Genomic DNA, 14,136 nt, shown 5'->3' on the forward strand with positions numbered 1-14,136 from the left:
AACTCAGGAAAAGAAAAGCCACTTTTCAGTCTCTCTCTCTCTCTCTCTCTCTCTTTCTCTCTCTGTTGCTATATCAGTCCTGGGGTTGGGTCAGTTACTTTAGCCTTGACGACAATATCTGAGGAATTTGAAACTTTTGACTGTTTTGGATAAATGTGCACGTGTAAGGTGTGCAAGTGTGAGCGTGTATGTGCGCACAGTGACACCAGACTGATCTGAATGGAGACTCTTGTTAACTCAACGTGATGGTAAGTTTTACTTTTACTAGTTCTACTTTTGTGTTCATTTAAACTTCCTTACTGTCATCCAGGAAAACGCACCAATGGTTGTTTATGAATCCCATTTTAATGCAGACCATTTTATGATTTAGGAATTTCTTTACCAAAGTGCAACTAATAAATGAGTGGCACAGTGTGCTCAGGTTTAAAGTTTCCTTTAGCTCATGTCTTAGCTCATAAAAAGAGCTTTTATATAAGATCACATGAAAGGCTTCTTTTTTTTATTGGTGAAAGATATAAAAGTTACCTGGCTTGCTTTATTTAAGTAATACTTCCTGATCAATGTGTGTGCTGCATTATGTGAATGCAGAAACCAAGCCCTTGACTGACGTCAGCTCTAGTATGTGTTTAAGACAGCAGTGAAAAAGAGATTAAAGGAATGCACTCAAGGGCAAAATGTGATAATGGGCGGTGTAGCTTTTGTATTTTAGTGCGTGTGTGTTTGTTTTTGTACTTGATTTTTCTCATGCTGACATGTGTGTTTACCATTCTGTTAAACAGCAGGTATGAAACATACTGTACAGAATAATCTGCCTCGCCTCGAGGTACTGCTGAATGGTGCCCAAATTGGTTCAACAAAAGACAGAAGGGAAATATTCTGCAAATTCTACACAATAAACTTCATGGATGGATAATTAAGCATCTCAATCATTTAGAGATCAGTGAAAATAAAGTCAGTACAATATGAGATTAGAAGGATTAGACATACAGTTGTATCATCCTCCTATTGTCATCAACATACAGTGAACTCCAGGGTATTCCATATATTTAGTATGCCTTGTATATTTACTGGAAAAAGAGGGCTGCTTAGAAAGAAAATCCACCATACAATCTGTAAAATAAGGTGGTGAATTATTGATGCTTTGTGGATGGTGATCTAAGGGTTCTTGTGATGGTTCCTCGTTGGTATCATGAAGTCTTCATGAATAAACCCTCTCAGGACTTGGTTCTAGATTAATTATTCGTGATAGGTTAATTATTCAACAAGGAAATGACTCCAGACATTCGTCCAGGTCAACAATGGTCAAAATGGTTTAAAAAAACAAAACCCACCCTCACAAAATCAGTGTTTTGCAATCGCCTTCTCACTGTTCTGCATCTAAATGAATCCCTGTTGGAAACCTGAAGAGGGCAGTTCAAAGGTCAAAGATATCAAAGAGTTTGAAATGTTCTCTCTGACAAGTGGTCCAAGATGCCACTACAAGTTTTTTTTTAAACTGTGTTCACTTTTTCTTACAGTATATTCTGCACAAATTATCTCATCTCATTATCTCTAGCCGCTTTATCCTTCTACAGGGTCGCAGGCAAGCTGGAGCCTATCCCAGCTGACTACGGGCGAAAGGCGGGGTACACCCTGGACAAGTCGCCAGGTCATCACAGGGCTGACACATAGACACAGACAACCATTCGCACTCACATTCACACCTACGGTCAATTTAGAGTCACCAGTTAACCTAACCTGCATGTCTTTGGACTGTGGGAGAAACCGGAGCACCCGGAGGAAACCCACGCGGACACGGGGAGAACATGCAAACTCCACACAGAAAGGCCCTTGCCGGCCACAGGGCTCGAACCCGGACCTTCTTGCTGTGAGGCGACAGCGCTAACCACTACACCACCGCTGCACAAATTATTTAGCTGTTAAACAAGGTTTAAAAAAATCATAACCAATCATGCAAATTTCATATATAATGACAGGTACAAATTCTGACCAGTATATTTTAAACATACGAAACATTTTAACGAATATTTAGGAAAACCAGCTGTATTTTTTCTGTCAAAAAGAATAATTTAGTCAAGGATTCTTGTTTGCTTGCATTTCTAAATTGCTTCCTTTGGCAGACGTTTGTGGTCGAACAACCATCTACAAATGTTTCCTTCTTCGTCAGACATCTCAGGAAGAGACTTGGTGTTGTTCTTTTTTCCACTTCAGACATCGCCTAATATTAAAAGGGGTGCCAATAATTTAGAAAAGTTTTGTAGAAAATGACTGCAGTACTTGAGAAAGCTGTTTTAACTCATCAAAATAAAACAACACACTTTTGCCATATTTTTAAACCCAAGATATCAGTCATATTTTATTCATTTTATAGGATATTTTTCACTCATTTGGATGAAAAGTGCCAATACTTCTGGAAATGACTTTTCATCAGTTGAATTTTCATTGATATTATGCAAGGAATAGTGTACAACAGATGGTGCTGTTATATGAGAAAAGTAATGCGCTATGGCGGGGGCTACCCCTGAAGTACATTAATGTTGTGTAACTGCACAATCTGGAGTGTGTTATTCTGCTTATACCACAGTGAATTGCCAATGTTCACAATGTTTAATTTATTAATGTACAAAATGTCGCACATTTTAATGGTATATAGATTTAATGTTGTGGAACGTACAAGTTAATTCCTATTCTCACTTATGTTACAGCCACAGTAAACTATTGTTCCCTCACCTCTCTCTCTCTCTCTCTCTCTCTTTCAAAAAAATGTGATTTTACTGAGAAAACAAAAAACTTTTCTGTCCTGAAGACTTTCCTGTGCTGACAAACCTTTGAGACTCCTTCCATAAATTTCAAATAAATATCTGCTAACAACAAACGTTACCACATCAACGATTATACATTTTACTTTGTTCAACAGCAACAACATTTTTTAAATAAATCCTTTTATTATTAGCCCTAGATTATGCGGAGCGTCCGCCGTAGAAGTCCCTGTGTAAAAGCTGTTAATATAGATACAATAACATATTAGAACAGTGCACTAATATTAACTTATCGTTCATGATACAGCTGGAACTATCTGAGCTTTTATACGAGAACGGTACACACCTCTAACCAATCAGTGGTGGGTTTCCCAAAAGCCTCTTAACGCTAAGAGTGTCTTAACTAGGAGAGAGACCATTCATTGTGTTGCTCCCTCTACCATTTAACAATGATCTTTGTGCTGCGATGCTTTTCGGAAACTCACGCTAGATGTGGCATTCAACCATGCTGTGGGTTTTTTGAGTGGCACATTGAAATTTTACTCAACACATTATAGCATATGAGCACAAACATCGTATTTCCTTTGTTTGAGAGGATTTGTTGACCCTGTCAGAAAAATACCTTCCAGGCTCCAGCTTTATGCTCAAGTTTGTACTCAATTTTTTTAAAGGTCCCATGGCATGAAATTTTCACTTTCTGAGGTTTTTTAACGTTAAAATGAGTTCCTCTGACCTTCTTAAGTCACCCCAGTGGCTAGATATTTCATAATGTGTAAACCAAACTATGCCCAACATTTGAGAATGGCGTGTCAAAACGGCGCGTTGATAAGCTCTTCCCTTTACTACGTCAGCAAGGGAGATGATCCCCACACCCCCCTCTGGATTCCCACCCACTGTATGGATTGCCCGCCCAGTTGTAGTGAGGAGACCAGAGGACACAACAACATGGCATCACCTAAGCGAGCGAAACATGGAAATTGCGCTGTACATGGATGTGACAACACAGAAAAGAGTCTGTTTTTACTGCCAACGGGAGAGCCCCTGAAGACGCAGTGGCTTAATTTTATTTACTTCAATAATACGCCGTCAAGTCTACCTAAGACGGTGTATGTTTGTCGGAAGCATTTTCCTGAGGAATGTTTCCACAACTTGGGACAGTACAGGGCAGGTTTTGCACATCAACTGTCACTGAAGCCTGGGTCCGTACCAAGCATCCCTGCCGCATCAGCAACAAACACCGAACAAGTAAGTGTACAACTGGTCGTTTTGCCGTGTTTTAAAATCGGTGCGTTAGCCTAGCAATGGCTACATTAGCTGTGCAGCTAACCGCTTCCTGCAGTTAGCCAGGTACTCTGCGTTACAAAACTAAAGAGCATGCAGCATGCTCTGTTAAACTGAGTTTAGTCTGGAAATTGACTGTAACTTATGAGCTTATGTTTGACTATTGCTCCGCAATGCATGTCTTCTGTTGGATAAGTGATATGTTGCTGTAGTTGTTGCTTCTATCCTCTTTGGTTATGGAGTGCGTGTTCAAGCCTAGGGTATTATACGTTCGTAAACTACCACTCCGAACACTCTCACTCTCTGTTCTCTGTGTCACATTGAGTTTACGAAAGGAGTCTGAGGGAGAACGGGGTTTTGTCTTAGCAGCGTGGCTACAGGCGCTGATAGCAGCGAGTATGTGTGTGTGCAGCTTGGTCAAACCCCTCCCCCTCCCCCCATGGCCTGCCCCCACCCTCTACCCTTCCCCGCCTCCTGCTTCTCATTAGCAAAACGACGCACTGGGAAAAGCGCTGAAATGGGGCTTTCTCCCAGGAGGCTATATTTACGTGCCGAGGGTTCATTTCGAGAAAGGCTGCGGATATAACATCCGGAAGCCTCCACGAGCCCGTTTAAAGCATCAACAAACCACCATGCCATGGGACCTTTAATATCTATATTTACCATGAGTTATGTCTCTGTCAAATTGTATTCATATATAAAGTGTAAGTCTGCTTTGAGTCACCTTTTCATCTCTGCACCTGTATAAGCTGTCAAGTATAAAGAAACTTGATATCCTCCCTAATTTGCTTGGGTTTCTCTTTAATCTCCATATTGGCCTTCAGCTGTCAGATCTTACATGTCAAATGTATCCTTTCTTTGAGGGCCTGGTGTTTGGACATACACAGCCTGTTCCCATTTCCACAGCTCATCTCCGTGTGAAGCATTCGTTAAAAATGGGCTAATTTTAGCCGTCCTGCTTGCTCTTGCATAACTTGGCAAAAGAAGCAAAGAAAAACTGTGATGACACGTCATCCAAATGCTTAGCATGCCTGTCTGTGAACTTGTGGTCTTGCTCACATGGTGCATTTTGATGATATTTGCCTTGCAGTTTGTCTACGCAAACATGGCTTTGAACTGTAGGGTTCATGTAAATGACCCATGATTTGATACTCAATTTTTAGTTATTATAGTCATTTTATTATTATAAAAACTAAAAGAAAATTGAAGTAACATAAGCACTGTACTCAATGTATAAGAGCATCTTTTTCAATGAACTTGTTGAGCAGGTCATAACAAGATTCCTTAATAAGAAGACTCTTCCTTATGGAAAGTCTTCATGTTTCAGTGTAAAACAAAGTGAAAGTAAAATTGGAATTGTTTGTGAACCCAAATGGGTACTTATATTTATTTTAAAAAAAAAGTCACTTTATGGCTACCTGACATAGACAGCATGGAACATGCATATCAGCCTGTGAGACTTTCTTCTTTTGTTACTTTTGAACGATCTGTTAAATAACATGTAGGTTTAACACACTCCAAAGGAGATCTCTATTGCTGTCTCATACGGAGCCAGAAAAATGTTCGTATTTTACTAGATTAAGTCTAGGACATCATGAGAAAAACTTTAAGCTAAAACTAAACACCAGCAAGGCTTGTAGCCAGAAAGTATTTACAGTGGTGCTTGAAAGTTTGTGAACCCTTTAGAATTTTCTATATTTCTGCATAAATATGACCTAAAACATCATCAGATTTTCACACAAGTCCTAAAAGTAGATAAAGAGAACCCAGTTAAACAAATTAGGCAAAAATATTATACTTGGTCATTTATTTATTGAGGAAAATGATCCAATATTACATATCTGTGAGTGGCAAAAGTATGTGAACCTCTAGGATTAGCAGTTAATTTGAAGGTGAAATTAGAGTCAGGTGTTTTCAATCAATAGGATGACAATCAGGTATGAGTGGCCACCTTGTTTTATTTAAAGAACAGGGATCTATCAAAGTCTGATCTTCACAACACATGTTTGTGGAAGTGTATCATGGCACGAACAAAGGAGGACCTCAGAAAAAGTATTGTTGATGCTCATCAGGCTGGAAAAAGTTACAAAACCATCTCTAAAGAGTTTGGACTCCACCAATCCACAGTCAGACAGATTGTGTACAAATGGAGGAAATTCAATACCATTGTTACCCTCCCCAGGAGTGGTCGACCAACAAAGATCACTCCAAGAGAAAGGCGTGTAATAGTCAGCGAGGTCACAAAGGACCCCAGGGTAACTTGTAAGCAACTGAAGGCCTCTCTCACATTGGCTAATGTTAACGTTCATGAGTCCACCATCAGGAGAACACTGAGCAACAATGGTGTGCATGGCAAGGTTGCAAGGAGAAAGCCACTGCTGTCCAAAAAGAACATTGCTGCTCATTTGCAGTTTGCTAAAGATCATGTGGACAAGCCAGAAGGCTACTGGAAAAATGTTTTGTGGATGGATGAAACCAAAATAGAACTTTTTGGTTTAAATGAGAAGCGTTATGTTTGGAGAAAGGAAAACACTGCGTTCCAGCTTAAGAACCTTATCCCATCTGTGAAACATCGTGGTGGTGGTAGTATCATGGTTTGGGCCTGTTTTGCTGCATCTGGGCCAGGACGGCTTGCCATCATTGATGGAACAATGAATTCTGAATTATACCAGTGAATTCTAAAGGAAAATGTCAGGACATCTGTCCATGAACTGAATCTCAAGAGAAGGTGGGTCATGCAGCAAGACAACGACCCTAAGCACACAAGTTGTTCTACCAAAGAATGGTTAAAGAAGAATAAATTTAATGTTTTGAAATGGCCAAGTCAAAGTTCTGACCTTAATCCAATCAAAATGTTGTAGAAGAACCTGAAGCGAGCAGTTCATGTGAGGAAACCCACCAACATCTCAGAGTTGAAGCTGTTCTGTATGGAGGAATGGGCTAAAATTCCTCCAAGCCGGTGTGCAGGACTGATCAACAGTTACCGGAAAGATTTAGCTGCAGTTATTGCTGCACAAGGGGGATCACACCAGATACTGAAAGCAAAGGTTCACATACTTTTGCCACTCACAGATATGTAATATTGGATCGTTTTCCTCAATAAATAAATGACCATGTATAATATTTTTGTCTCATTTGTTTAACTGGGTTCTCTTTATCTACTTTTAGGAGTTGTGTGAAAATCTGATGATGTTTTAGGTCATATTTATGCAGAAATATAGAAAATTCTAAAGGGTTCACAAACTTTCAAGCACCACTGTAACTCCAAGTTATAATTATTTCATGGTTCCTAGATTACTAAACGGGTTCTGCTTGAGATGCAGTCTGATAAAGTGTACTACATGGAATATTTCTGACCGCGAGTTGGCCTAGTGGCTAGCATGTCCGCCTCTCGATCGGGAGATCGGGAGTTCTACTCACGGTCAGGTCATACCAAAGACCATCATAAAGATGCCATCTGGCAAGGCACGCTGCAATACAGATGCGAGTGGGGAGTCAAACTCTTGTGGTTACCAGAGGACTAGCCCCCCACTGTAACCCTAGCTATGTAATAGGCGAGAGGCCGAGGGCTACGGAAATGGAGATCGGTGCCGCCCTATGTGCCACTTGGTGTGAGAAGGGACTTTTTTTTGGAATATTTAATCAATTTCTCAAAAGAATAATCAAAGAACAATTAAAACCCAAAGCAAAAAAAATATCCAGTGAATACAAGTTCTGTAGGTGGAACCACTTTGTTAATGAAAGATGTCAAAGGAGAATGGCCATACTGGTTTGGGCTGACAGGAAGTGTCTACAATAAGGCAAACCACACTTTATCACCGTGGTGAGCAGAAAATCATCTCAGAATGCACAACATGTTGAACTTTGAGCTGGAAGAGCGACAACAGAAGCTGAAGAAAGTGTTAGTGTAGAGTGTAGTGTTTTGACTGCACGAGGGCATCACAAGGAACAATTTAAGCAGCGGAAGATCACATCAGATTCTACTCCTATCAGTTAAGAGTAAGAATCTGAGGCTATATAGGGCCCAGGCTTACCAAACTTGCTGTTGAAGATTAGAAACAAGGCCAGACAATGTCTGCATACCACAGTCAAAGTCACAAGATAACATTTTCTCCTCATTTTGAGGTTTGATATGAACATTAACTGAAGCGCTTGACTTGTATCTGCATGTTTTTATGCATTGTGCTCCTGCCACGTGTTTGGCTGACTGGATAGTTAGATGACTGAGCAGAGCTACAGGTGTTCCTATTAAAGTGGCTGGTGAGCGTATATCCAAATCGACACAGAAATGGTTAAAATGACACAATTTTTTTTTTTTTGCAATGACTTTGAGCCACTGAGTGTTGAATAACTGTGGTGTGAAGTGACGAGGGCAGTCCAAAGGCCAAGGATATAAAAGGGTTCTGCATGGATGAGTGGTCCAAGGTCCAAGTGTATTTTAACCTTGTTTAGTTTTTCTAAGCGTGCAGTCTGTCTGAATCATTTAGCTGTTAACTAGGGTAAACAACTTTGAAAATCAGAATCAACCAAACACATTTCTTTCAGTACAGTATAATTCATATTTCTATTATGACCAGTATATTTAAAACATTCTATACATATTAACGAGTGCTGAGGAAAACAGGCTGGCTTTCTGACAGTCTAACTCACTGACTTTCTCAGACGTCATGCATGAACATGTTTACAAAACAGGAAATGAATCAAATGAATTATCTAAAAATAAACTCATGATGTTATCTAGTTCATGCTGGTGCTTTGGATCTTTTTTTTTTTTTTAATCTATCAGTGGGCGGCACGGTGGTGTAGTGGTTAGCGCTGTCACCTCACAGCAAGAAGGTCTTGGGTTCGAGCCCAGTGGCCGGCGAGGGCCTTTCTGTGTGGAGTTTGCATGTTCTCCCCGTGTCCGCGTGGGTTTCCTCCGGGTGCTCCGGTTTCCCCCACAGTCCAAAGACATGCAGGTTAGGTTAACTGGTGACTCTAAATTGACCGTAGGTGTGAATGTGAGTGTGAATGGTTGTCTATGTGTCAGCCCTGTGATGACCTGGCGACTTGTCCAGGGTGTACCCCGCCTTTCGCCCGTAGTCAGCTGGGATAGGCTCCAGCTTGCCTGCGACCCTGTAGAAGGATAAAGCGGCTAGAGATAATGAGATGAGATGAGATGTTATCTAGTTCATGCTGGTGCTTTGGATCTTTTTTTTTTTTTTAATCTATCAGTGGGCGGCACGGTGGTGTAGTGGTTAGCGCTGTCACCTCACAGCAAGAAGGTCTTGGGTTCGAGCCCAGTGGCCGGCAAGGGCCTTTCTGTGCGGAGTTTGCATGTTCTCCCCGTGTCCGTGTGGGTTTCCTCCGGGTGCTCCGGTTTCCCCCACAGTCCAAAGACATGCAGGTTAGGTTAACTGGTGACTCTAAATTGACCGTAGGTGTGAATGTGAGTGTGAATGGTTGTCTGTGTCTATGTGTCAGCCCTGCGATGACCTGGCAACTTGTCCAGGGTGTACCCCGCCTTTCGCCCATAGTCAGCTGGGATAGGCTCCAGCTTGCCTGCGACCCTGTAGGACAGGATAAAGCGGCTACAGATAATGGATGGATGGATAAATCTATTAGTTTACAGCATGTGGAAGTCTGTGTGCAATCTTGGGAAAAGAATGTAGTGATGAGCATTCTTTTTACCAATATTTCAAACAAAACTGTGACTTTAAAAATACCTGCATACCTCAAATACATTCACATATTTGGTTATAAACATAGATACTCCTTCAGCAACTAGGTAAAGTGGTAGCTATCAGCCCATTATTTAAATATTGTCACATATTTGAGCAACTTTCCTTGCATCTTATATGCTCACCGGCCACTTTAATAGTATCTTTTTCTTGATTCTAAGATTCCTGTTCTTGGCTGCAGGAGTGGAACCCAATGTGGTCTTCTGCTGTTGCATGCTGAGATGCTTTTCTGCTCACCACAGCTGTAAAGAGTGATTATATGAGTTGCTATATCCTTCCTGGCTGCTCGAACCAACCTGGCCATTTTCCCCTGACCTTTCTTATCAGCAAGACGTTTCCACCCACAGAACTGTCACTCACTCAGTGTTTTTTGTTTTCTGCACCATTCTGTATAAACTCTAGAGACTGCTGTGTGTGAAAACGCCAGGAGATCAGCAGTTTTTGAAATACTCAAAGCAGTCCATCTGGCTCAAACCAACACCCATGCCACAGTGAAAGTCACACTTTGAGATCACATTTTTTCCCATTTAGATGTTTGAAGTGAACATTAACTGAAGCGCTTGATTTGTATCTGCACGATTCTATGCATTGTGCTGCTGTCAAGGGATTGGCTGATGAGATAACCACATAAAACAGCAGGTGTGCTAATAAAGTGGCCGGTGAGTGTATAATACCAGTCAAAAGTTTGTACACCCCTACTCATTCATAGGTTTTTCTGTATTTTGACTCTTTTCTACAGTGTAGGACAATACTGAAGACATCGAAACTATGAAATAACGTATGAAACGTATGTGGAATTATGTGGTAAACAAAAAAGTGTTAAAAAACAAACTATGTTTCATATTTTAGATTCTTCCCAGTAGCCAGCGTTTACCTTGATGACGCTTTGTACACTACTGGCATTACCTTAACCAGCGTCATGAGGTAGTCACCTGGAATGCTTTTCAATGAACAGGTCTGCCTCATCAAAAGTTAATCAGTGGACGAGTTTCTTGCCTTCTTAATGCGCTTGAGATCAAACAGTAAATAGTAAATAATAGAAATATAGTAAATAGCCCTACTCAACACCACAACTGTAGTAATCCGTATTATGTCAAGAACCGCTCAGCTAAGTAAAGAGAAACGACATCCATTATGAGTTTAAGACATGAAGTGTCTTTTAATGAATAAAAATAAAGAAAATCCATTCAATTAGAAGGTGTGTCCAAACTTTTGACCGGTACTGTAAGAACATCTAATGAAGAGAAAAATTATTTAGGAGCTCTAAATAATAGGACAGAACAGGCCTAGTTCTACCTGATCCCTGTAAATTGTTCTGTTATCCATTATGCAGTGTGGCCTGAGGCTTTATGAAGTCTTTCTTGGAATCCAGCCTGAAGAATGTGGCTGTTTCAAGTAAGAACTATAGACTTACTCCATACGAATGAGTTATTCAGTTCAGAGGATTGATTTGGTCTGGTTTTTTCATCAGAATGAAAACAAGATCCCCCTATAGTACACCTGATACAGCTGTTTTGGCTCCCACGCTTGTGTTAGTTAGGAAGGGGCTTCCTTTTGCCTTATTTTATCCAGAAATATCAGACAAAGTGTATTTTGCATGAGTTATTCAAGGGATTTAAGTTTACAGCTGCAGAACTACTGTATGCGCAACTTCCAGACTTATTACATAATGCAGCATGATGCTGTTGGGAACTCTACTTTACCTGCAGGGTTTTGTTTACAGTTACACTTAGACCAAAAACCCGTGCTACCAAAAACACATGCCAGTACGTGGTACTCATTGGGACTTGAGTGCAATTGTACTATTTGTTATACTAGCAGTCTGCTGCCAAATGTAACACCGTAAATCATTTTCACAACTCACAACTTGTGTAGAAACACACTCTGTACAAAACCGCGGTAACCATAGCAACTCCATCCTTTCTGTTTCTCGGAGAACTCTCTTTCCTCCCACACTGGTCGCACAGCAACTGTCTCTAAGCAACTCGGATTCCTCCTTTTCTGTGTGTGTATGTGTGAGTGTGCATGTGGGTGGTCAGGGAGTGTGGCAAGGTAACCAAGAAGAGAACGTGTGATGTGGGGACACACACACATAAGCATCTTTTCTTGATCCAGAATTTCTACTGCTTTGTATATTCATGTAGCTAAATAACACTATGCCTACACTTACATCTGTCCTTAACCTTGCAGTACTGAAAAGGAAGTCTTTTTACTTTTTGTATTTTCTTTAGACACTCCTTTAAAAGTCAAAACTGTCACGTATTGTATTTCTAGCACGACAGGGACATTTGGTCCCCATAAAGAGACAAACCCCCTGAGAAGTTTGAACTTTGGATAGAAAAATCAACATTTGGTATTTTATAGTCATGACAGGGGTGACTCAGAGTTTCAGAATGCAAGGCAGCTATATGAGGCAGCTGTGCTGAGGTACATCAGAGGCTTGGCGAATTAATGATTTATATTAGCTTGATCTACATTACCAGTCAAAAGTTTGGACACACCTTCTAATTCAACGTTTTTTGTTTGTTTGTTTGTTTTAATTCTTATGAATTAAAAGACACTTCATGTCTAAAGTAATGATGGATGTCGTTTCTCTTTACTTAATTCAGCGGTTCTTGACATAATATGGATTACTACAATTGTAGGCTATTTATTGTATTTTTATTATTTACTATTTACTGTTTGATCTCAAACACATTAAGAAGACAAGAAATTCCACTAATTACCTTTTGACGAGGCACACCCATTAATTGAAAAGCATTCCAGGTGACTACCTCATGAAGCTGGTTAAGATAATGCCAACAGTGTGCAAAACGTCATCAAGGTAAATGCTGGCTACTTTGAAGAATCTAAAATATGAAACATAGTTTGATTTTGGTTTTTTTAAACACTTTTTTGTTTACCACAAAATTCCATACATGTTTTATATGTCATTTCATAGTTTTGATGTCTTCAGTATTGTTCTACAGTGTAGAAAATAGTCAAAATATAGAGAAATCTATGAATGAGTAGTGGGTGTCCAAACTTTTGATTGGTGCTGTAGGTTTTGGGAACTGATCTGTGGTGGGTTTCCCAAAAGCCTCTTAATGCTAAGAGCATCTTAACTAGGAGAGAGAGTGTTTATTGTGCTGCTCGCTCTACCATTTCAGGATCCTCTTTGTGCTACGATGCTTTTGGGAAACTCAGCACTGTTTGAGTGTACAGATGAGGAGGCGAGGCTAAAGGACTAAAGTACTGCTGTATTGCTCTCCTTTAGGTAGAGATTAAGCAAGTCCTAAGGCCCTGTCCACATGGCAACGGATTCAGGTGAATCTGATAAAACTGTTTATCGTTTCGGCCTGGCGTCCACACGGCACCGGCGTTTTGGGTGCCCCAAAACAAAATCTTTTGAGAACGGGTTCCAGAGTGGAAAAATCTGGCAACGGCCCCGTTGCGAAGTCGTCTGGACGAGTAGAACGGATTTGTTTACGATGACGTCACAACCACATGACTGTCAGTGCTTCACGCCGGGTAGAAGTGTAATAAACTCGATGCGAGTTGTCAACAAATCCTATAACTTGGTTCATGAAACGCGCTTACAAAATATTTTCACTGTGAATATTTATTGTGTAATGGTGCAAAGTGAGAGAGAGAGAGAGAGAGTGAGAGAATAGCCCTTAGGGCAGAGTCTTTAGTCCAAACACTGTGGAAGTACTGAGTATAACCAAACCGCGCACCACCCGTGCGCTTTCCAAAAACAAAAACAATCCCGCCAGCAAAAATAGGAAAAAAAAAAAGGAGCGATCTCACCTCTTCAGATATTGGTTTAAGTCCGACAATACATTCCTCAAAAAGGGCGTAGAAGAACAAAGTAATCCATCAACATGTAGCATTCAATTTATTCCGGACCATTAAAGAATTCTGGAGGATATCAGAATGTTGGCGTACCGGCTTCCATCTACCCCCATTCATTCCTCTTTCCGCGTCTTTCGTTTTACGCTACTGATTAATAATCAAAACTTTGTGGCTGATGCTACAGAAGAAGGGGTTTATGCGCATGCGTCTACTTCTTCTATTGTTCTGGTGTCTCCGATGGGACCGTCTTACAGCGCACGTAGAGGTGTGGCATGTGTATTGCATCGTTTTCAGCAAGCGTTGCGTTGCCATATGAACCTGATATTTTACTGATCCGTTGCCCATGTGGACGCAATATTTTTTTTTTTAAATCTCATTGCCGTTGTCGTGTGGATGTAGCCTTAATCCCACTGCGCCACTATCAGCAGGTCATTGGACAGCATCATGGGTAATGTTAACCAAAGTGAAATTAGTTCCAATATCAATGAAAGAATTTTAATTTCGTTACAAACTAAATCTTGAATACCATTGATTATGTTAAT

General features: G+C 40.5%; 1 protein-coding gene across 1 annotated transcript in view; it reads left to right on the forward strand.

Annotated features, from left to right (window-relative positions):
• Positions 1-14,136, forward strand: part of iqsec2b (IQ motif and Sec7 domain ArfGEF 2b) — a 30,253-nt gene continuing 16,117 nt past the window's right edge. The window contains exon 1 of the mRNA XM_060931437.1: positions 1-248. The gene's annotated coding sequence lies outside the window, so the exon portion shown is untranslated. The remainder of the gene's footprint in view (positions 249-14,136) is intronic.

This window comes from Neoarius graeffei, chromosome 10 (assembly GCF_027579695.1).
Source record: "Neoarius graeffei isolate fNeoGra1 chromosome 10, fNeoGra1.pri, whole genome shotgun sequence".
NCBI lineage: Eukaryota > Metazoa > Chordata > Actinopteri > Siluriformes > Ariidae > Neoarius > Neoarius graeffei.